The 24,527-nt window shown below is 41.7% G+C and overlaps 1 protein-coding gene across 10 annotated transcripts in view; it reads right to left on the bottom strand.

Annotated features, from left to right (window-relative positions):
* Positions 1-24,527, bottom strand: part of MAP4K3 (mitogen-activated protein kinase kinase kinase kinase 3) — a 115,814-nt gene that overhangs the window by 71,999 nt on the left and 19,288 nt on the right. Inside the window, exon 2 of one of the 10 annotated variants that reach the window (XM_036334777.1) lies at positions 13,328-13,390. The exons of 8 other annotated variants lie outside the window; for them this stretch is intronic. The gene's annotated coding sequence lies outside the window, so the exon portion shown is untranslated. Of the gene's footprint in view, positions 1-13,327; positions 13,391-23,211; positions 23,381-24,527 lie in introns of those variants that run through there. One more of the 10 variants, XM_036334778.1, reaches the window with a different exon arrangement.

Here is a 24,527-nt window from a genome sequence, read left to right as displayed (position 1 = left end):
ACCTAGAGCAATTTATTAGAAAAAAAGAACATGAGCAAGATAAATATTATAAAATATCACCAGGTGTAGAGTTCGAATTTTCTAATTCAGTATCAATAACAAAAGTTTTCAGACTTGTTCAGGGCAGAAAGCTGAAGATAAATACTCTTAAGGATCTAGCCCTCTTCTGCCATCATCACTGACTTGCCAACCATTCTTCACATGCTCTCCAAGTGATGTTCTTGAGTTTAAAACGCTTTAGGAACACACATCAATGCTTTAAAGACAAAAATTCAAATTCCTTGTCAGAGAATTTAAATTTTTCACTAAATATAACACTTTTATAAGACCTTTATTTAGACACTTAGAGGCCCGGTGAATGAAAATTCATGCAGGTGGGGGGCGGGTCCCTCATCCTGGTCTACATCCTCTCACAGTCTGAGACCTCTTGGGGGATTGTCCACCTGCTGGCTTAGGCCCACTCTCTGGGGGATTGGGCCTAGGCTGGCAGTCAGACATCCCTCTGGCAGCCCAGGAGCCTTCAGGGATGTCTGACTGATGGCTTAGGCCCGCTTCCCATGAAGAGCAGGCCTAAGTCACAGTTGAATAAACTTAGCGCTGGGAGAGGCTCCCGCCACTGCCGCTGCACTTGCAGCTGTCAGCCAGGCTTGTGGCTGAGCGGAGCTCCTCCTGTAAGAGTGCACTAACCATTAGGCAGCAACTCCTGCATTGAGCACCTGCCCCCTGGTGGTCAGTGCACATCATAGCGGCTGGTCGTTCCGCCTTCCAGTCGATTTGCATATTACCCTTTTATTATATAGGATAATTCACATATCATAAAGTTCACTCTTTTAATATGTACAATCTAGTGGTTTTTAGTATATTCACAGTTATGTAACCATCAGTACTATCTAATACTTAGAATGTTTTTATTGCCCCAGAAATCTGTATTTAAAGCTATCAAGGCACTTTAGTCAGATTTTGGGACCCTGTCTAAGGCACTGAGCCCTTTGAATTTTATGAAGTATAAATACCAACTTCTAAGTCTGAAAGGGATGGTTTTATGAAGGAGATACCATTCAAGCAGAGGTTTGAAAGATGGGCTGGATTAGAACAAACACATAAGAGGGATGGGAAAGAGGGCATAGAAAGGAAAGCATGAGCAAGGCACAGGGACAGAAAACAGGCTATTTTGAGTATATTGGGCAGGCCAAACTTCAGGGTGTCTCCCATATAAATACTACCTTTCAAGGAAAATGGCTAACCCACAGCCACTGCTGAAGAAATAGTTTTGTTTGCTTTTCTACCGTTACGTGGACTAGGTATACTAGTAAGCCTACCACCAGGGCAATCAATTCATAGGAAGACATTCCCAGTTTATGCTATTAATAGTGGCCACTTTCACTCTCAAATTTACAATTAAAATTGTATTTAATATGATAAATTATAAGGCCACGCTACCAAGAAACTCTGAGCTGACATGAAAAAAGGAAATAGACCTATCAAATCTCAAAAATAGGGATCAGCAGAACATGACTGTTTCTATCAATGCAGTTTTATTGGAATACAGCCATGTTCATTTAAGTATTAGGTCCATGGCTGCTTTTACAATACAATGGTAGAACTGAATAGCTGAGATAGAGAGCAGATGGCCCACAAAATTGGAATTATTTACTTCCTAGCCCTTTACCGGAAAAGCAGAACCCTGCTGTAAAACAGCACAGTCCAGTAAAACTTTGTGTTGATGAAAATGTTCTATATCTGTACTGTCCAATACAGTAGCCCCATGTCACATGCAGCTACTGATAAACTGAAATGTGGCTAGAACAAGTAAAGAACTAACTTTTATTTAATTATTTATGTATGAAATAAAGTATATAAACTTGGAAATTTTAAATTTTTTTAATTGAGACATAACCCTGGGTTAGTTTTAGGTGTATGACATAATGATTTGATATATGTATATATGACAACATGATTATAAGTTTAGTTAAGATCCATCACATCATACATAGTTACAACTTTGTTTTCTTATAATGAGAATTTTTAAGATCTACTCTTGGTAGCTTTCAAATATACACTACATACAGTGTTGTTCACTGTAGTCACCATGTTGTATGTTACACCTCCGGGAATTAGTTTATAACTAGAAAAAAAATCAACTTTGGAAAATATAGTTCTAGTTGTTAGAACACATGGAGAGATTTGTGTAACCATCACCACCATTGTCCGGAAACAGAAACTCCCTTGACAGTTCTATCTTTCCTACCTCAACTCCTGGCAATCACTATTTTGAACTTTGCCAGCATAGTTTTGTCTTTTCAAGAATTTCATATAAATTAAATCATTCACTATGTTATTTTTGAGACTGTCTTCTTTCGCCAAGTCGCTATATGTATTACTAGTTTGTTCCTTTTTTCTTGTTGAGTAGTATCCCATTGTATGAATATACCATAGTTTATCCATTACGAGTGGAAGGACATATTGGCTATTTTCACTTTTTGGCAAATATGAATCGAGCTGCTATATATATATATAGTTGTGTACAAGTTACAAAAATACCCAGGAGACGATGGGTTTATGTTTAACTTTATAAGAACCTGCCAAACTCTTTCCAGAGTTGCTGTGCCGTTGTTCATGTCCAGCAGCAATGTAGGAGAGTTGCAGTTCTTCCACTTCCTTGCCAGTAGCTGGTATTGTACTTTTTATTGTCGCCATTCTAACAGGAGTTTAATGGTATCTCATCATGGTTTTTGTTTGCATTTTCCTAATGACTAATGATTAATAATGTGCTTATTTGCCACCCTTTGGTGAAGTGTCTTCATTTGTTTTTCCATGTTTTAACTAAAATGTTTATTTTTATATTGTTGAGTTTTGTGAATATATACAAGTTCTTTGCCAAGTACATGATATGCAAACATTTGCTCCCAGTCTATAGTTTGTCTTCGCATTCCCTTAACTGTGTCTTTTGCAGAGCATCATGGACTCAATTGTGCATCCCTCAAATTTATATGCTGAAATCCTAAGCCCCAGCACCTTAGAATGTGATTGTATTTTGAGATAGGGCCTTTAAAGGGTCATTAAGGTGAAATGAGGCTACATGGGTGAATCCTAATTCAACAGGACTAGTGTTCTTCTTAGAAAAGGAAGGGACAGCAGAGATGTGCACATACAGAGGAAAGTCCACGTGAGAATAAGCAAGAAGCAGTCGCCTGCAATCCAAGGAGAGAAGCCTCAGGAGAAACCAACACCTGGACCTTAGACTGCCAGTCTCCAGAACTGTGAGAGAATAACATTTCTACTGCTTAAGCCAGGCCACCTGTGGCATCTGTTATGGCAGCCCTAGCAAACTAATGCACAGAGCAAAGTTTTTACTTTTGATGAAGGCTAATTTATTACTGTTTTTTTTGTTTGTTTGTTTTTTTTACATATTGTGCTTTTGGTGTCCAACATCTTTTTGCTTAACCCAAAGTCGTAAAGATACTCTCCTATGTTTTCTTCTAAAAGAGCAAGTTTTACATTTATGGTATGTTTTAAGTTAATTTTTAAGGTACAAGAACATGCATTAGTCAAGGTTCTTTTTTTTTTGCATTTATCTATCCAAATGTTCCAAAGTACAGGCTGTCCCCAAAAAATGTATACATACTTTAACAACTGGTAGCTCAATTTTGAAAATGAAATACATTTTAATAAGCACTGCCTTTATAATTATTCAAAGTGTATGTATACATTTTTGGGGACATCCTATATTTGTTGAAAAGACTATTCTTCCTCCAATGAATTACCTTTCACCTTTGACAAAATGAACTGGCTATATTTGTGTGGGTCTATTTCTGGATTCTATATCGCTCCATAGATATTATGTCGATCCCTTGCCAATACCACACACACCCTTGATTACTGTAGCTTTGTAGTAGAGTTTTAAAAACAGATATTGTGATTCCTCCAATATTTTCTTTTCCGAAACTGCTTTACTATAGTCTTTTGCCTTTCCATATAAATGGCATGAAAATTAGCATGTCTATATTTATAAAAAACTTGCTGGGATTCTGATTGGCATTGCATTAAATGTGTAGGTCCAATTTGGGGAGAACTGACATCTTTGCCTGTAGAGTCTTCAAGCAAAGTAGTACATGCACACTACTTCCTATTCAGATTTTCTTTGAAATCTTTCATTGGTGTTTCACAATTATCAGCATACAGATCCTATACATTATTTTATTTCTGATGCAATAGTCATGTGTGGTAGTGAACAACTGTATTAGACATAAAGGTTCAAAAAGTCTGAACTTGGAAATTCTGGAAATAGTGCCACCACGCAATGTAACCCAATGAGAAAATGATGCCATAAAATTGTGCCAGCGCCTCAGCGAGCAGGACCTTGGGCAAAGTGAAGTTCTGAAGAAACAGGAAAGATGCAATTGAGAAAGCAGTCAGTAAGAGCAGGGAATACAACAAATGCAGAGAGAAAATAGAGACCTGAGGAAGGAACAGATTTCCAAAACTGCCTTGAGGTCCTGACAACTTTCCAGTTCCACATCACATGTATCTTCTACAATAGCCTCTCTTTTCTTGAATTAACTTGAATGGCCCTTTGTTTCTTAAAACCGATGATTAAAGATCTAAATTTCTAGGACTATAGCATGCTAATTTCGAAAAAAAAAAAAAACAGATTGAGCCTATCCTAACTTTAAAAAAATGTACTTAGCTAATGATTGGATATAGATGTGGACAATAATTTGTGAGTGAGAAAAGACATCAATAACATATTTCAAAGTCTAATTTTAAGTTGTTTGAAATTCAATATGGGTTTGTTCTATATCAATAACACCATTAAATAGAAATTGGTAGACTACAAATGCCAATTTAATTAATATGAATAAAACTTAACAGTGGCATTGAGTTTGGGGAAGGACAAGGGACCACCAGGTAGGTAACCAAATGCCAACTTCCCATCAAGAAGCAATGGCAGCTGAGTCTCAAACTCCAGTGTGAGAGATGCAAATTAAAACCACAATGAGATATCACTTCACACCTGCCAGAAAGGCTACCACCAATAAATCAACAAACAACAAGTGCTGGTGAGGATGTGGAGAAAAGGGAACCCCAGTGCACTGTTGGTGGGAATGCAGACTGGTGAAAAAACAGTATGAAGTTTCCTCAAAAAAATTAAAAATGGAACTGCCTTGGACCCAGAAATCCCACTTCTGGCAATATATCCTATGAATCTGAAACACCAGTGTGAAAGAATATATATACTCCTTTGTTCATGGCAGCACTATTTACAATAGTCGAGAACTGGAAACAGTAGATGAATGGATAAAAAAGCTGTGGTACACTTACACAGCGGAATACTATGCGGTCATAAAAAAGAAGGAAATCTTACCTTTTGCGACAGTATGGATGGACCTGGAGAGTATTATGCTATGTGAAATGATCCAGTCAGAGAAAGACTTATGATTTCACTTATATGAACTCTAATGGACAAAATAACCCAAAAAGAAAAAAAAGAAAGAAAAAGAAAAAAAAGAAACAGAGGTAATAGATACATGGAGCAGAGTGCCAGCTGTTGGCGGTGGGGGACTGGATTAAAGAAAGTGAAGGGCCAGAACCGGTTTGGCCAGCGGATAGAGCGTCGGCCTGCAGACTGAAGGGTCCCAGGTTCGATTCCGGTCAAGGGCATGTACCTGGGTTGCGGGCACATCCCCAATAGGAGGTGTGCAGGAGGCAGCTGATCGATGTTTCTCTCTCATCGATGTTTCTAACTCTCTATCTCTCTCCCTTCCTCTCAGTAAAAAAATCAATTAAAAAAATATATATTTAAAAAAGAAACAAACAAAAGAAACCTCCTGAGGTTTTGCATTTGAAAATGTTAGACTAGAAATGAAAGTTCCTTCCATTACAAATACTTAGATATGGCAGACAAGACACAACAAATATTCTTTTAAATGCACTGCTGAACTCAACAAGAAATCCACAGGAGGCAAAAACAGAAAAATAGTAATTAGCTCAAAAAAATATGTTGAATGGCTTTATTGAACAAAATAAGAGTAAGCAAGAGCTAAAGCCATGACCTTAACTTAAACTTGGAATCTACACACTTGAATTTTGATTTTTATCAGATGTGGTGAAAGCTGTAATTGAGACTATTGCATAAAACCAGGAATGCCCTTGAAAGGCCACACCTTTCAAGTGAAGTGTGTGTGTGTGTGTGTGTGTGCGTGTGTGTGTGTGTGTGCGTGCGCGCCATTGACAAAGACAGCAAATAAAAAACCAACTCTTTGAACCAGACCTTCAATGGAATGTAGTCCCCTGAAAACTCATAATTACAAGCCTATCTCAGTTGAGTATAAATTTACACTCTTGCAAGGACCAGGAGCCTCAAGCCAAGGAAGGAACTTAAGCTGTTTCTGGGCATCTATCAGAAAGAGAAGCACATTCTCTGTCGTGAAACACACCTTTAGCTCATGCCCTAACAGTGGTCGGCAAACTGCGGCTTGGCAAACCGTGGCGCACGAGCCACATGCGGCTCTTTGGCCCCTTCAGTATGGCTCTTCCACAAAATACCGGCTCTCCCACAAAATACCGACTTCTGTGCACGGGCCACAAAGTTTCAATTGCACTGTACGTGCACGCCCACACGTGGTATTTTGTGGAAGAGCCACACTGAAGGGGCCAAAGAGCCGCATGTGGCTTGTGAGCCGCAGTTTGCCGACCATGGCAGGAGATTCCTAAGTACTAGTATTAGCCAAATAGCAGATAAAAAATTTATCAAACCAAAAGGAAATAAACCACCAGAACAGCAAAAGCTATGGACAACAAAATTAAACTTGCAAGAAGTTCATATTTTGGTACTAACAGATACAGAATATAAATTTACAATTAAGTACACTTTAAAGTTTACAGAATTAAAAAGAGGCAATACATGGGCCAGAAACAAAAACTACTTAGCAGATAGGAAAAAATGAACCTAGTAGACTTTCTAGATATAAAAAATATAACCTTTAACATTTAAAAATCTAATTGGAGCAGAGAGACAGAATTAGTAAACAAAATGACAGATATGAATCAGCAAGGAGAGACAAAGAGAAGATAAAAAAGAGAGACTAAGAGACATCTTTAAATCACCAAATCTCATAAAATCATCTCATGAAAGAGAGATTAGCACACACCTAATTAAAGCTTCAGAAGGAAAGAACAGAAATAGAAAAGAAGCAGTATTTCAAGAGATAGTGACTGAAATGTTTCCGGAATGGATAGAAGGCATAAGACTCAGATTTAGGACACACCAAGTCCCAAGGAAGCTAAATAAAAAAGAAATCCACACCCAGACACATATAAAACTGCAAAACACCAAAGACATAGAGGTGATCTTTTTAAAAAGCTAGAACAAATACTGAACAAAATGCATGTAAATGGGAAGGTGTGCTTGACATTAATGTGTTCTAAGGACCTTGTACTGTTTGGGAAGTATTTAGAATCAGTGAGTAATTTGGAGTTTTAGGTTAAAAACATGCACTAAAATATAAGAGCAACATCTAGAATAATAAAATAGTACATAGCAGTGATTCTTAATTGGGGAGGATACTGCCCCATAAAGTAGCAGGAAGGTATTTGGAAATGTGTGAGGGCACTCTGGTTTGTACCAGTAACAGGGGATGATGATAGGCAGGAGCCAAGGATTTTAAACGTCCAGTTTTGCCTGCAAAGTGCCACACAATGATAATCCCAGCCAAAATGCCAATAGCTCCTACACTGAGAAATACTGTACAGACCTACCAAAAAAGGAATTTAAACCATTCAATATGGAAATTAAACAACTCAATCCAAAAGTCACCTGTAGATGTGCTTTAAATGACAGACTCTTGGGGTTTACATGTAACATATGCGGAATCAATAGGTCTGAGGTGAGACGTAGGAAGCTATGGTTTTAATAACCACCCAGGTGGCTGTGATGCAGCCTAATGAGGATGAAGTGGTAGATGAATGGGGTTTCAGAGACTCCCTGTAAAGGGACAAACTCTGGAGGAGGAGACAGCCAGGCTGAGGAGAAATCTAGCAGCAGGGGGTAGGTGTTGGCAGAAGTTCACATGCACATACCACTTTGTCTCCCCAAATAAGAAACTGCAGATTAGAAAGCATTTTTTAAAAGATTAAAAACAGTATAACCAGAACAATGCCTTTTCTTTTATATATTAGAAATAAAAATACAATAGAATGGTTCAGGACACCATTGATAAAATAATTCAATCCACAAATTACAAGTGAACCCCCTATACACAGATGGTGCGAAGGTCTGTCTTCAGAAGTCCTGGCCATCCTCTGACCTACACCCCTTGAGTACTGCCCTTTAGTCACCAGTTCCTAACACCCTGGAGAGGAAGAACAGTGTTTCTGAAAGATGTTAAAGACATCCTGGGGTGTTGGGGGGCATTCCTTGGTTAGGTCCTGAAAATAACCCCTACTATATTCTCTTCCTACAGAGTAACAATGCACAATAGCATATTAAAAGATTCCGTAGATTCTACAGTAAGAAAACCCATTTGCTTTGGTTTGAGTCCACATTTCCCACCATTATTCAATTAAGAAACTCCCAATTCTTCCCTCTTTATTAGGAAATTTAGGACTTAGAAAAATACATTCGCTTAAGTAATCTCTGTTTATTCACTATTGTATCACTGGCACCGAGGACAGTGTCTGGAACACAACAGGCACTAAAATGAGTAGTTTAAATCAGTTACATGCTAGGAAGTATTTAAAAACCAACCTGGGGCCCTGACCAGTTTGGCTCAGTGGATAGAGCCTCGGCCTGCGGACTGAAAGGTCTCAAGTTCGATTCCGGTCAAGGGCATGTACCTTGGTTGCGGGCACATCCCCAGTGGGAGATGTGCAGGAGGCAGCTGATAGATGTTTCTCTCTCATAGATGTTTCTAACTATCCCTCTCTCTTTCTCTCTGTGAAAAATCAATAAAATATATTTTAAAAAAATAAAAATAAATGAGCACAGAGCAAGCTTTGACTGATAGGTCTTCAGCAATATGAACACTCCCCCTATGGAAGGTCAACTTGACATCTCAGAATAGGGAGCTGGGAAGAGATGCTCACAATCTCACTAGCACTAAAAGGCTCCAGGACATCACTGATTAAATTAAATGCAAGATGTAGCTAGCTTATTTTGTGCAAACGCAGAATAATACCTCACTAATCAATATCTCTGAGGAATGCAGATTGAGTTTTTCAGATAATGGGATAAATGTTAAGTGGAAAAAAATGAATATTTTTAATTCAAAGAAGAAATATTATATATTCATTAAGTGTATAGCACAAAATTTTGCATTTTCTGTTAACTCAGCATTGTCAATTACCTATAAACGGTCCTAAAGTCATGCTCTTAAAGGTTACTGAGGTATGCAAAGCTATTTGCCCTTTCACTAAATCATGGGTTTTTAACCTGGAGCCCAAGAATGGGTGGGATTTAGGGAGCCCAAGAATCCCAACACTGAATGTAAATTAATACATGTTTACGCAGATTTCTGGGCAAAAAGTCTTCAGCTTCCATCAGATAGCTCAAAGGTGTCCATAACTCAAAGTTTAAGAACCACTTCTTACAAATAAACCTGGACTGTTTTTGTTTAATTTGAAGAGTTTTGCTTTCCCCCCCTCTCTCGTCAGCCTGTCAGTGGTTACCTCACTGTCAGTGTGCTGCTTAAGGCACCCCACCTCTTAATTTGCTCTGAGTTGGAGAAACTGATAAGTGGGTTTGTTGGAAAGTGTATTTTAATTAAATCACCTAGGAATATGGTGAAATAAAAATAAAACCACGAAAACTGAATATATTATTTCAAATAAACATTTATTTATGAAGATAATTGATGGTCCAGATTATCCTATCTAATAAAAGAGAAACATGGTAATTAGCTGTACGTCCGCTACCCTTCCATTGGCTAATAGGGTGATATGCAAATTAACTGCCAGCCAAGATGGCGGCTGGCAGCCAGGCAGCTTGAAGTGAACATGAGGCTTGCTTGCTTCAGTGACGGAGGACTCCAACGTTCCCTGCCTGCCTTGCCGGCCTCTGAGCTTGCAGTTTGAAACATTGTTACAAATATAGAAGCTAAACAAAACCCCAGAAACCTGCTTTCAGCCGTCTGGGATCTCAGAGCTGGAGTTGAAACAGTGTTTCGATTATAGAACCCAAACAAACCAGATACCTGCTTTCAGCAGCGGAGGCCTAAGAGCTGGAGCCAAGCCTCAGAGCTAAAGCTGGCCCAGAATAAAAAAAAGAGAGAGAAAACGAAGTGGTTGGGAGCTTCAGTCACCCGCCAGCCTGAAAACAGCCCTCAGCCCCTCACCCAGACTGGCCAGGCACCCCAGTGGGGACCCCCACCCTGAAGGGTGTGTGACCAGCTGAAAACAGCCATCATCCCCTCACCCAGGCTGGCCAGGCACCCCAGTGGGGACCCCCACCCTGATCCAGGACACCCTTCAGGGCAAACCAGCCGGCCCCCACCCGTGCACCAGGCCTCTATCCTATATAGTAAAAGGGTAATATGCCTCCCAGCACCAGGATCAGCGGAGCCGCGAGGCCTCCTGGCACTGGGATCAGCGTGACGGGGGCAGCGCCCAAACCCCCTGATCGCCCTGCGGCTCTGTGTGTGACAGGGGGCGGGGCCACAACCTCCCTTCCCGCCCTGCTCTGTTCATGACAGGGGAAGGCACCCCAATGCCCTGATCAGCCCTGCTCTGTGCCTGATAGGGGGGAGCCCCCAACCCCCTAATCGCCCTGCGGCTCTGTGTGTGACAGGGTGCGGTGCCCCAACCCCCTGATCCGCCCTGCTCTCTGTGTGACAGGGTGCGGCGCCCCAAGCCCCCCCCCCCCCCCACGGGCCCTGCTCTGTGTGTGACGGGGTAGAGCCATAACCTCCCCATTGGCCCTGCCCTGAGTGTGACAGTGGCGGTGCCCCAATCCCCTGATTGGCCCTGCTCTGTGGTGATAGAGGGCGGCGCCCCAACCGCCCCCCACCGGCCCTGCTCTGTGAGTGACAGGGGGCGGCACCCCAATCCCCTGATCCGCCCTACTCTGTGTGTGACAGGGGGCGGTGCCCCAATTCCCCTATCGGCCCTACTCTGTGAGTGACGGGGGGGAGCTCCTAAACCCCCTGATGGGCCCTGCTGTGTGTGACAGGGGGGAGCTCCCCAACTCCCTGATGGGCCCTGCTCTGTGCGTGACAGGGGGAAGCTCCCCAACCCCCTGATCAACCCTGCTCTGTGCATGACAGGGTATGGAGCCCCAACCCCCCTGATGGGCCCTGCTCTGTGCGTGACAGGGGGCAGCGCCCCAACCCGCTGATCGGCCCTGCTCTGTGCGTGACAGGGGGTGGCGCTGCAACCTCCCCATCGACCCTGCCTTGAGTGTGACAGGGGGCACGCCCCAACCCCCCAATCGGCCCTACCCTGACCATGACTGAGGGTGACATAGCAACCTCCCGATCCGCCCTGCTCTGTGCATGACAGGGGGCAGCGCCCCAACTCACCAATCGGCCCTGCTCTGAGCCCGGCCAGGGGCTGCACTTAGAGATTGGGCCTGCCCTCTGCCACCCAGGAGCAGGCCTAAGCCAGCAGGTCGTTATCTCCCGAGGGGTCCCAGACCGCGAGAGGGCACAGGCCGGGCTGAGGGACCCCCACCCCCGAGTGCACAAATTTTTGTGCACCGGGCCTCTAGATTTTATTATAAAACCACACAACCTATTCTACCCAATAAAATATTTATCTCACTAGAAGCCTTTGGTTTTCCCCCAATCTGTTTATTTCAGATAATTTCTGTCTTAGAGAGAAATATGCCCTTTGATGGTATCAGTCATGAAACCTAGCCATTTGAAAACCCCACTTTTGCTTGTATTAATCAGAATCTATCCATAAAAAAAATATTTATGTAGCAACAAACTTCCTATTTTATTTTATTTTATTTTATTTTATTTTATTTTATTTTATTTTAAATCACTTATGTTTAGATCTGAAGTGAGTGAACAAATTACTAAATCTGCCAGCATTTGAGGACTGGATTTATATCTTTTATTAAAATCAATGAAATGAAAAGGACATGCATATGCCTTTCTTATGACACAAAATTCCAGAGTTAAATATATTTATAAGACAAACAGACAAACTTTAGCTTCATCAAATTATGAATGTTATTTTTACAAAGCACTCCTAGCAAAGAGATTAAAAACATTTTTGTTACTATACTATATATACAATTTTTTTCTATTATTCCCCTTTTCACTACGAATTCATAGTTATTACAAGAGAATGATCAATATGAATACCATTTTCCCCACATTTCTCCTTTGCTCCCAACACCTTTCAAGAGCATCTCATTTGCTCCTGCTGCTGCTGGACTTTTTACTTCAATTGCATTATGGTAACCCCAGAGGATAAACTGAAGTTGGTCTGGCAGAAGGAGGGACAAACTCTACGGGCAAAATTATAGCAGACCTGAAATGATGACCGCTTCAACTAAAATACTAACTCAATGAAAATGGACAGAAATGGTTAAAATTCTACTTTATCCCAGGTTTTTTACTTTGGGGTTGTCCAGAGCCAAAATTAACCAGAATCACAATATATTTGCTCAAGGCAGTGGTTCTCACCTTGGCTGCACATTAGAATCCCCTGGGAATCTTTTTAAAATCCTGATTTCTGGGCCTCATCCTCCGGAAATTCTGTTTCTCTGTTACTAATGTTGTGGCCTCACCCCATAACAAAGAAACAGAATTTCCGGAGGATGAGGCCCCAAAATCAGGATTTTAAAAAGATTCCCAGGTGATTCTAATGTGCAGCCAAGGTTGAGAACCACTGGCTTAAGGTAGTCTTTTCAGGAATAAGCAGATATTTTTTCTGCTACACTTTCAATCCAGAGGTGTCTAGGACAGTCTTCAAAGGAAGGGCCGTAATGGAGCAGGGCCATTGCTCTCCAATAAAGCTGGACCTGAGTTCACTCAGGTTGCTAAGTATCAAGACAACATATCCTCAAATAAGTTATTAAAGAGTTTGGCCAGATGGGCAGGAAAAGAAATGTACTCCAGTAAGCTCACATTATGGAAAAAAAGACCAGTGCAGAGAATAAGACAGGAGAATGTGCTTATAAGGCCAAAGACAAGACTAAACAGACAGGGATGGCAGCAGCTAGGGGCCCGGATCACTGACAAGAACTGCACTGACCTCACCAGTACTAATGAGTATTATCTGCAGGTACCACGTTTTAGTGGGATAGTTGTGGTTTCTCATGACAATCTCACACAGGTCTTTAAAGGCTGAAGTAAGAAACTAGACAATAAGTTTCTATCACCTTTGGTCAGTGTTATATCCTCTTCCCAAAGTCTCTTGAGTCTGGTCTGGAAAGGGGAACTTCCTGTGAGTCAGACAGAATTTGAATCCATTAAATGCTGCTGAAATGATCATCTCTAATTATTCCCCCAGAAATGGGAAACTCACAATGTGGAGCAAGTATCTATGTATTCACAATTCTAGTCTCTTTAAAAGTCTATTTTTTAATTATAAAATTGAACATCTCACAGAAAATAATAAGTAAAAGAGCACAAATTAAAAAGTAAAAGTTTCCCCCTCTTACTTTTATCTGTTTGTCCCTTAATCCAGGGGCAAACTAGAATCCCTTTAGAGACCCTTATTCCATTAAAATGAAACAGACAGGCAGACAAAATGATACAGGTATGCATGCAAATATAAACATATATAAAAGCAATAAAGCACTGTGGTTATGAATATATCCTGAGTTTGAACCCCAGCTCTGTCATTTATTATGGAAACACATAATACATTTATTAGCTTGTATGACACTGGGCACATTCTTTAATCTCCATATGCCAATTTCACCACCTCTAAAATGAAAATAATGAATAAGGTAAACTACCTCATTATAGTTGTGAGGATTAAATTAGTCACTACTTGCAAAGTGCTTAGAACAGAGCAGGCAGATACTATGTGCTCACTAAGTGTCAACTATTATTTATTATTAATCAAACTTACACATAAATGCATAAAATGTCATTTTAAATTTGCAGCAAGGTATGCAATGTTTATTCTCTTTGTTGCAATGTTCTTGTTTTCTAAATATGATCAGATAAGCAGATATTTTCATAATCAGAAAAAAAACCCTTATTTAAAAATTTAAAAAACCTCAATGTGGATCTAAGACCAAGAATACAGAGTGGATTTTTGCACCTTTTGTTTTCCACTGTCTTAGTTCAGTGAAGTGACTCTCAAAACTTGGATAAAGTGGGAAAACACTGAGAAATATACATGAATCTCCTTAAAATGGATTACACTAGGTGATTTTGGTAAAAGTAGTAATTCCAATTACTGTAAAAAAGTACTTAAAGTAAAAAAGGAGTTTCACAGTTAACTATCTAGTAAGATGGCATTTATGCAAACCAAATAGTCATTATTATGAAGTTTAAAAACATCTTTTAAAATTATCTGTTTTAGGAATACAAATTTATGTAAACCTGTTATCCAACAGTAGAGATTGGTGTAGTTAATCGTACTAGTTAATTCAGAACATGCTCTGATTACATTGGCATTGTGTATCCTAATACAATATTAGGAATTAGATGAAATGTTAGGGCAGGGGTAGCAAAGCAAGTAAGTATGTTATTTCAATTGGGGCGTTACAGAAACACAGTACCATAATGATTATTCAATAATATTTCAGTTATTCGAACACACCTCCTGCAAATCTGAACAAATAAAGTAGCCCCCAAAGCATGATTGAAAATGTTTTTTTGGTATTTGTGAAGCGCACTCTAAGCAACCAGCAACAATGAAAAGGCTGAGAATTAGGAAGCCTAAGATCATTCCCAGATGCACTATGATTATTTCCATTCTGATTGGCCAGTGAGATCTACAAAAGGTTAGATTTTCCACATAAAAGCTGAAAAGCATAGCCTTAGGCAAAGAAGCCAATAAAATAGGTGTGCTAGGGTTGGGAGGGGAAGCAGCTAAAAGAACAAAGTGGCAAACAGAAAAGGTAAGAGGCAATGACAGCCAGTGCTGACAGTGGTAGAAAATAAGTCAGAGTGCAGTATGGTTACAGCCTGGCTGCACATGCACAGGGTACATGAAAATGTGCAGTGAGCATTCTAAAATATACCTGCAAATGTGTGATTAAGCAAGGAAAATTTCTCAAAGATTAATGAAGTGGATAAACTGCTGTACCAAGTAATAAAACTTTGTTTCTTAAAATCAACTGTTTACATTTACTCCAATTTTTAACATTCTCATTTTCCTCACACTCATCATACCCGTCCCCCGCCCCCCCCCCAAAAAAAATCAGAAACCCAAACGTGCTATATTATACATTATCTGGAAAACACATTATCAAATAATTCTTCCCATTTGGTTAGAGGAGAGACAGGGAAAGGGAAAAATGGAGGGAAGGGGGAGGGACTGAGATCTCAGTAACTCTTCAAAATATTTTCTAAAATATATGCTTGATTTAAAACCTTAAAAGTATAGCATCTATTACAGTTGCTGAAAAGTTCAGGATGATATATATATATATAGTGCTTACTGTGTAGATGATATGTATGCCTAAATATCAAAATACCAGAAAACCAGGGGAGGCAGCTATAAGTATTGTTATACTAATAATCCAGAGTCCCTTTGGGTAGAATAAAAGACAGTTTACAGTTTGTTTCTGAACTTCTAAGAATATTTTTTACTCGAGACAATGTGCATTAGCTACAAGCTACAAATCTACCAGGGTAAATAAAACACCTTTAAAAAGAACAATTTTAGTAGAAATACTAGCCCAGAAACAGTGCCCTGTCTTTACTTCTTATTTAGAGACCATCCTATCCTATCTAATAAAAGAGAAACATGGTAATTAGTGTACAACCGCTACCCTTCCCATTGGCTAATCAGCAAGATATGCAAATTAACTGCCAGCCAAGATGGCGGCCTGCAGCCAGGCAGCTTGAAACTAACATGAGGCTTGCTTGCTTCAGTGACGGAGAACTCCAACGTTCCCCGCCTGCCACTGCAGGCCTCTGAGCTGCAACTCTAAGCAACTATGTAACAAATATAGAAGCTAAACAAAACCCCAGAAACCTGCTTTAGTCCGCTGGGCTTCAGCCAGCAGGATCACAACATTGTAAGCAAAGGCCAGAATCCTACTTTCAGCAGCGGAGGCCTAAGAGGTGGAGCCAAGCCTCAAAGCTAAAGCTGGCCCAGAATAAAAAAAGAAAAAAGAAAAAAAGGAGCAGTTGGGAGCTTCAGTCACCCCCAGCCTGAAAACAGCCCTCAGTCCCTCACCCAGACTGACCCCAGTGGGGACCCCCACCCTGAAGAGTGTGTGACCAGCTGCAAACAGCCATCATCCCCTCACCCAGGTTGGCCAGGCACCCCAGTGGGGACCCCCACCCTGATCTAGGACACCCTTCAGGGCAAACCAGCCGGCCCAAACCCGTGCACCAGGACTCTACCCTATATAGTAAAAGGGTAATATGCCTCCAAGCACTGGGATCAGCGGAGCTGAGAGGCCTCCCGGCACCGGGAACAGTGTGACAGGGCGCAGCGCCCAAACCTCCTGATCGCCTTGCGGCTGTGTGTGTGACAAGGGGCGGGGCCACAACCTCCCTATCCACCCTGCTCTGTTCCTGACAGGGGAAGGCGCCCCAACCCCCTGATCAGTCCTGCTCTGTGCCTGATAGGGGGGAGCTTCCCAACCCCCTGATCGCCCTGCGGCTCTGTGTGTGACAGGGTGCAGCGCCCCAACCCCCCGATCCGCCCTGCTCTGTGCGTGACAGGGGGCAGCGCCCCAACCCCCCACCCCCACAGGCCCTGCTCTGTGTGTGACGGGGTAGAGCCATAACCTCCCCATCGGCCCTGCTCTGAGTGTGAGAGTGGCGGCGCCCTAACCCCCTGATCGACCCTGCTCGGTGGGTGATAGAGGGCAGCGCCCCAACCCCCTGATCCGCCCTGCTCTGTGTGTGACAGGGGGCGGTGCCCCAACTCCCCTATCGTCCCTACTCTGTGAGTGACAGGGGGGAGCTCCTCAACTCCCTGATGGGCCCTGCTCTGTGCGTGACAGGGGGGAGCTCCCCAACCCCCTGATGGGCCCTGCTTTGTGTGTGACAGGGCTCAGCGCCCCAACCCCCTGATTGGCCCTGCTCTGTGCGTGACAGGGGGTGGCACCGCAACCCCCCAATCAGCCCTACCCTGAGCGTGACTGAGGGTGGCAGCGCAACCTCCCAATCCGCCCTGCTCTGTGCATGACAGGGGGCGGCGCCCCAACTCCCCAATCGGCCCTACCCTGAGCGTGACTGAGGGTGGCATCCCAACCTCCCAATCCGCCCTGCTCTGTGCATGACAGGGGGCGGCGCCCCAACTCCACAATCAGCCCTGCTCTGAGCCCGACCAGGGGCTGCACCTAGGGATTGGGCATGCCCTCTGCCACCCGGGAGCAGGCCTAATCCAGCAGGTCATTATCTCCCGAGGGGTCCCAGACCGCGAGAGGGCACAGGCCGGGCTGAGGGATCCCCCCAACCCCCAGAGAGCACAAATTTTTGTGCACTGGGCCTCTAGTCCTATATAATAAAAGAGAAATATGCAAATCAACCGTCCCTCCGCAACTCTCAAGCCACACACACGCCAATCAGAGTGACTATGCAAATTAACCTGACAAAGATGGCGATTAATTTGCATACACAGGTGTCAAGTGCCCCAGGAGGCAATGGCGGCTGTGGGCTCCCGGGACCAGTGCGGGCCCTGGAGGCGAGGCCTGCTGCACCAACCCACGCCTGCGCGCTCCCGGGACCTTGCTGGCTGAGAGTAGAGCAGGAGAGGAATGGGTGGAGAGCGGGAGGTTTGGAGGACTTGGCAGAGCAGGAGGCCGCTGGACATAGAGCAGAGAGAGAGAGAGGGAGGCTTGGAGACCCCGGCTCCCTCTGTCACCCCAGCTTCCTCATCACAGCTGTGGAAACTGATATCAGGGAGGAGGAAGTCCCACACCCACAGAATCAGCCAGAATCAGCCTTTGGTCAGACAGCTCTCAGCGGCCTGACAGCCAGGACTCTCATTCACCTGCATCTCAGACCGTGAAAGTAGAGAGGTGGGACTATGTCTAAAGAACAACTGTTGACACAAAGTAGCTCTGCAGCCGAAAGATGCCGGCGTTATCAACAGAAAATGTCTGTAGAGCATGAAAGAAGGCGGCACCTGTGACAGAACGTATCTGAACACCAGCTACTGGAAAAACGTCGCTCTGATACCGAAAAACATCAGCGTTATCGATAGAAAATGTCTAAAGACCAATGTGCCTTTGAAGTTGAAAGAAGGCAGCGGCGACGGCAAAATATGTCTAGAGAACAGTCATCAACAAGTACTACCAATACCGGTAGGAACTGCCTTCTCAGCGAAAATGGAGTACATGATGATGCAATCCTTGAACACAGTTGTGGTGGAATGACTGTTCGATGTGAATTTTGCCTATCACTAAATTTCTCTGATGAAAAACCATCTGATGGGAAATTTACTCGATGTTGTAGCAAAGGGAAAGTCTGTCCAAATGATATACATTTTCCAGATTACCCGGCATATTTAAAAAGATTAATGACAAATGGAGATTCTGACAGTAAAAATTTCATGGAAAATATTCATTCCATAAATAGTTCTTTTGCTTTTGCTTCCATGGGTACAAATATTGCATTGCCATCCGGATATGGGCCATACTGTTTTAGAATACACGGACAAGTTTACCACCGTACTGGAACTTTACATCCTTCGGATGGTGTTTTTCAGAAGTTTGCTCAACTCATATTTTGGATACAGCTGAAGCTACAAGTAAAAGATTAGCAATGCCAGAAAACCAGGGCTGCCCAGAAAGACTCATGATCAACATCAACAACCTCAGGCATGAAATAAATGAATTAACAAAATTGTACAAGATGCTACATGAGGTAGAAAAGGAAGCCCAATCTGAAGCAGCAGCAAAGGTATTGCTCGCACAGAAGTAACAATGGCAAATAAATACCATCGTAACAGTGACCCAGGTAGATATAATTCTCCCCGTATAACCGAGGTTGCTGTCATATTCAGAAACGAAGATGGAGAACCTCCTTTTGAAAGGGACTTGCTCATTCACTGTAAACCAGATCCCAATAATCCAAATGCCACTAAAATGAAACAAATCAATATCCTGTTTCCTACATTAGATGCAATGACATATCCTATTCTTTTTCCACGTGGTGAAAAAGGCTGGGGAACAGATATTGCATTAAGACTCAAGAGACAACTGTGTAATCGACAATAATATTAGACAAAATGTAAGGACACGAGTCACACAAATGCAGTATTATGGATTTCATCTCTCTGCTCGGGACACGTTTAATCCTATTTTAAATGCAGGAAAATTAACTCAACAGTTTATAGTGGATTCATATTCAAAAATGGAGGCCAATCGGATAAATTTCATCAAAACAAACCAATCTAAATTGAGAATTGAAAAATATAATGGTTTGATGGATTATCTCACATCTAGATCTGAAAATGACAATGTGCCAATTGGTAAAATGATAATACTTCCATCATCTTCTGAGAGTAGTCCCAGAAATATGCAGCAGCGATGATATCAGGATGCTATGGCAATTGTAAGGAAGTATGGCAAGCCCGATTTATTCATAATCATGACATGCAACCCCAAATGGGCAGATATTGCAAACAATTTACAACGCTGGCAGAAAGTTGAAAACAGACCTGACTTGGTAGCCAGAGTTTTTAATATTAAGCTGAATGCTGTTTTAAGTGATATCTGTAAATGCCACTTATTTGGCAAAATAATAGCTAAAATTCATGTCACTGAATTTCAGAAACGCAGACTGCCTCACGCTCACATATTATTGATATTAAACAGTGAATCCAAATTACGTTCCTCTAATTAATTCCCTTTCAATGTGCAAGAACTTTGTGCACTGGGCTACTAGTTCTTACTATTGGAGGAAAATAGATCTCTATCTCTATAATGTAAAAGGTCACAAAATTCTTAAAGTAAGGTCTACCGATGCAACATTTGGATCAGCCACAGTATAAGTTTGTCTTGAAACACTTTTTAGATTTGTAGAGCCCTGTGGATTCCCATACTTGCTATTTACATAAAGAAAAACTTTTATACTCAAAGATGGGATGGAGTTGTAAAGTGCTTTTATAATACAATATTATTGTTAAAGGCAAGGGTTGACTCTTGTTTTATTTTGACATGGCATGTCCTGAAATAAATATCAATTCAATATGAAAAAAAGAAAAAGAAAAACTGTAAGAACTGTATTAGACACAAAGATGGCCAATTAGACATGCAAAAATGCTCAATGTCACCAATCATCAGAGAAATGCAAATTAAAACCAAAATGAGATATCACCTCACACCTGCCAAAACATCTTGTACTTTGAAAATTCACGTTGTACTACGCAGCGAAAAGCACACTGTTAGCCTTGTTCAAGTTATGTGTCACTTTACAGGTCAGTAAGAAGTCGGCAAGAGAAATAAACACTTGTAACAGGTAGTAAATACTTTTGACAATGCAGATCAAGGTTCTAATAATAATAGCCAGCTCAATGCAGGTCAGACTGAGATTATGCTAAAACTGGTAGGGTGGAAGTGGTAAATAGCAGCCTTCAATCCAGTCCAGAAATGAAAGCATAAGAGGAAAAGTCCACATCAAATATCCATCTGCCATATTCTATATTCTCTTCTCCCTGGTAGAATAAAAAAGGCCCTGGGAACCATCTTGCTTCTACCTTTGAGGTGGATGGGAGTTTTGTTTAGGAAGGAGGAGAGGAAGAAAAGTTTACATTTAGCACCTCTTTAATGTAAGAGAAAGTGGCTTATTCTTTAAAGTATTTTAGGAACTTCATTTGTTAAGTGAAAGGTCAGACAAAAAGGCTATATTCCAGTAAAGGCTGCCCCAGCAGCCTCGGAGCAGGGCAAGGTAAGCCTGGCAATGACTTCTAGAGAATAAGCATCGAAGTCACAGCCACATCACTCAGAGAAATCTGAGCACTTACATAGAAACTGGGCCAAAGAGTTAACGGCTCCTGTTACAAGCATACATTTTAGTGTTTATTACGAGAGGCTGCTCTCTGTGGACCTTTGTTCTATTATCTAAGATCGAGCTGGGTAAATAATATTTATATGGGGGAGGGTCTTATCTGATTTTTAAAAAAGGTATTTTATATTTCTGGGAACGTCCAAAGGCATGCTCACAAAAAGAAAAACAAGCTGGTGAGTTTAAAAACAAGAACCCAATCCTGTAGCAACATACACCAATTTACCCCGGCCTCTCTTCTAAGCTCAAGACTCATATAATCAACTAGATAATCCCACTTGTGCCCCATATGCCTCAAATTCAACCCTTCCCCTCAAAACCCTGCTACTCTCCAGGTGTAATGCCATTGTGCAACACCATCCACTGTCCAAGCAAAACCCTACAACCCAACATCTGAATCCTTCCCTGCCACGCTCCACCTCTCCATTCACAGAATTATGTTTTATTGAATCTTTTTACTTCTCTGTTTCTACTCCTAGTGCCCCAGAGTTCAGCCACCATCATCTCTTCTTTGGAATACTCAACAGTCATCAAGATGATAGATTTAAACCAAACCATGGATAATTTAAATATATGTACCAAATATCAATTACACCTCCATAAAGTATCATTTAAAAAGAAAATAAAAACCTTAAAGGTCACTTCCACACTATAAATTTTCTTGGCATCCTTGGGCAGAATCTGTATTCATTCCACATCATAGAACTTAAATATATTTCTAAAATAAATCGCTCTGTTATATGTTTATTTATATGTCTATTTTACCTGTTGAGGCTGTGAGCTCCCGGACTGTCATATTTATATTTTTATACCCAGGGCCAGGTAGGGTAGTGTATATACATAATTAAGTATTCAATACATGTGTGATTAACTGAATTTATGTTTAATTTTTTTAAACCAAATGAAGACATACAAATGCAGTCTTCAGTAAATGAAGTTGAAGGCTTGAAAATAGGTACTGAATGGGAATATGAAAGGGAGTTAAAGATGAGTAGCTGAACCTCAATAAAGATCTATTTGAAGCTGGATTAGCTGTATTTAGTATAAACACTTAGCCAGTTTGTGAATTTCTCCAGAAAAATTTAGTTGCAGAGAGCAAAAATTAGAATAAATAAAACACAGTAGATACTGAGATAAACTCAGTGTTAAAAAGTAAAGAAGACACAGTAATTTAACACTGTGGGCAAAAACAGACTAAAAGTAATTATCCAGATTCTATATGCAATTGCTGGTTTTGTTAGTCGGTATACATGCCTATTTACCTAGTATTATAATAAACGTAAAGACAGACCTACAATTCACAGGCACTAAGATAAGGGCAATACGGTTAAAGGACAAAGTAGCTTTAAAAAGGGTCAATACTGCTTAAGCAGATAGTTTATAAGTGCTAATCCCAACAATGTACTGAAAATAGCAGAAGTCTACTACTAAAAGTACTTTGAAAAACTTCTCTCCAAAAAGCAGAAACACAAAATGCTGCGTAGGTATATGTATAACATTCTGTTTTTCAATATTAAATTTTCCTGAGAAATAACTTTAACCAAGAAGAGTGGAGGAGGACTGCTAATCTGTCTTTTCACAAGAAGGAAGATTTCTAGTTCAGGAATAGACCACTGAATTATTTAAGTGAAAGAGGCAGAAGAATTCTAGATGGACTGGCAGGATATACCACAAATAGTTGGAATCAAGAATCCTGAGTTCCCTGTTCTGATACAACAACCTTCACCCATTTTAATAAGCGAGAATTTTGCAGTTCTAGAAAATTAAGAATATAATCATGACAAAGCACTGGTAATGCTAAAAAAAATCTTAGAATTTTTTGTAAAGCTTTGTATCTATATAAATTTTGGTTGGGTGCCCACACATTATGACAACAAACTCTACTTAAAACCATTACAGTCATTTAATTTTAAGAGCCAAGAAACTTATTACATGATTTTGGAACAAAAACGTACATGTGCAAAAAAAAACAAACAAAAAAAAAACAGAATTTGTCTTCAAGAGACAAATGTTAACTTACTTTTAATGAAAATGATATTTAGAGAGGACTTAGCAAAGAGCTGAGAAAACTGTGGCCCTGAATGAGTGAAGTAACGGAAGCACAGTCATTTACCTAATGAGGGTGCTAGGTGCAGAACCAAGATTGTCCTTGTGCCCTGAGGATGGTGACCAGATCAGTGCAGCCTGGAGGATGGACTGGATACAGAGTCAGTGGTCAGATACTGGTATTGATGAGAAAACAATCGCAATCACAACATATCTGAAACCAACGACTGACATGACAGCCAAAAACAGGTCTCACCCAGTTACCACAAAGACTGAAGTTGACAGTGAGAATCCATTGGCTTTACTTGTAACAACCAGCATGGGAGAGTTGCACATTCCAGGAAAAGGGACAAAATGGGAGAGAACGCAACCAGAAGAAGTCGTAAAAAAGGCAAGACCAGGTAGAGAGAGGCAGACTATTCCATCAGATAAAGGAGTCTGCTCACAGCTGTCTTTCTCAGAGCTACCTGGAGAATTCTTGGAGTGCAAGTGTCCTAGGCTCCACCTCATACATACTGACTAAGCAGCTTTTAGGAAAGCTTAGCTTTGGATCACTTTGCCACTCATGGGGGTAAAGAGCACACAGTTATTAAAAGACTAGTGGCCTGGTGCCCGAAATTCATGCACCGGGTTGGGGGGTGTCCCTCAACCCAGCCTGCACCCTCTCTGATCTGGGACCCCTCAGGGATGTCCGACTGCCAGGTTTAAGTCCAATCCCACAGGCAGTCAGACATCCCTCTCACAATCCGGGACCGCTGGCTCCTAACCACTCACCTGCCTGCCCACCCCTAACCACTCTGCCTGCCAGCCTGATTGCCTGCAACTGACCCCCCCTTCTGGTCTGATCACCCCTAACTGCCCCCCTGCCAGCCTGATCGCCCCCAACTGCCTCCCCCTGCTGGCCTGATTGCCCCCAACTGCTCCACCCCACTGGCCTGCTCACCCCCAACTGCGCCCCCCTGCCGGCCTGCTCGCCCCTAACCGCCTCTGCCTCGGCCCCGCCACCATAGCTTTGTCCGGAAGGTCTCCTGGTCTAATTAGCATATTACCCTTTTATTAGTGTAGATTCCCATTACACTTTCCAAGGTGACCACAAAGGAAGAGTAGCTCAAGGAATATCGGCTAGTTGAAAGCTATTATCAGTGTAAGCATTAAAATATTCTGCCATAATTTTGTTCTTCTCAGTCTTGATACTTTTACCACAAGCAACATCCGTAGAGAAATAGCCATGACTGGAAACCAGAAACATACCCACCAACCTCTACTGAAAACCAAACATGAGAAGCCAAAGAGAGGCACCAAGCTTCTCCAAAGATCAGTGCTCCCTAGATGTAGGAGGGCAAAAAAATCCTGCTCTTAACCTTAATGGGAGTATATCCTGCC

The sequence above is a fragment of the Myotis myotis genome, unplaced genomic scaffold (genome assembly GCF_014108235.1).
Source record: "Myotis myotis isolate mMyoMyo1 unplaced genomic scaffold, mMyoMyo1.p scaffold_m19_p_14, whole genome shotgun sequence".
Lineage (NCBI taxonomy): Eukaryota > Metazoa > Chordata > Mammalia > Chiroptera > Vespertilionidae > Myotis > Myotis myotis.
Note: the sequence above shows the minus strand (reverse complement) of the source record. Positions and strands in the feature narration are given on the sequence as shown.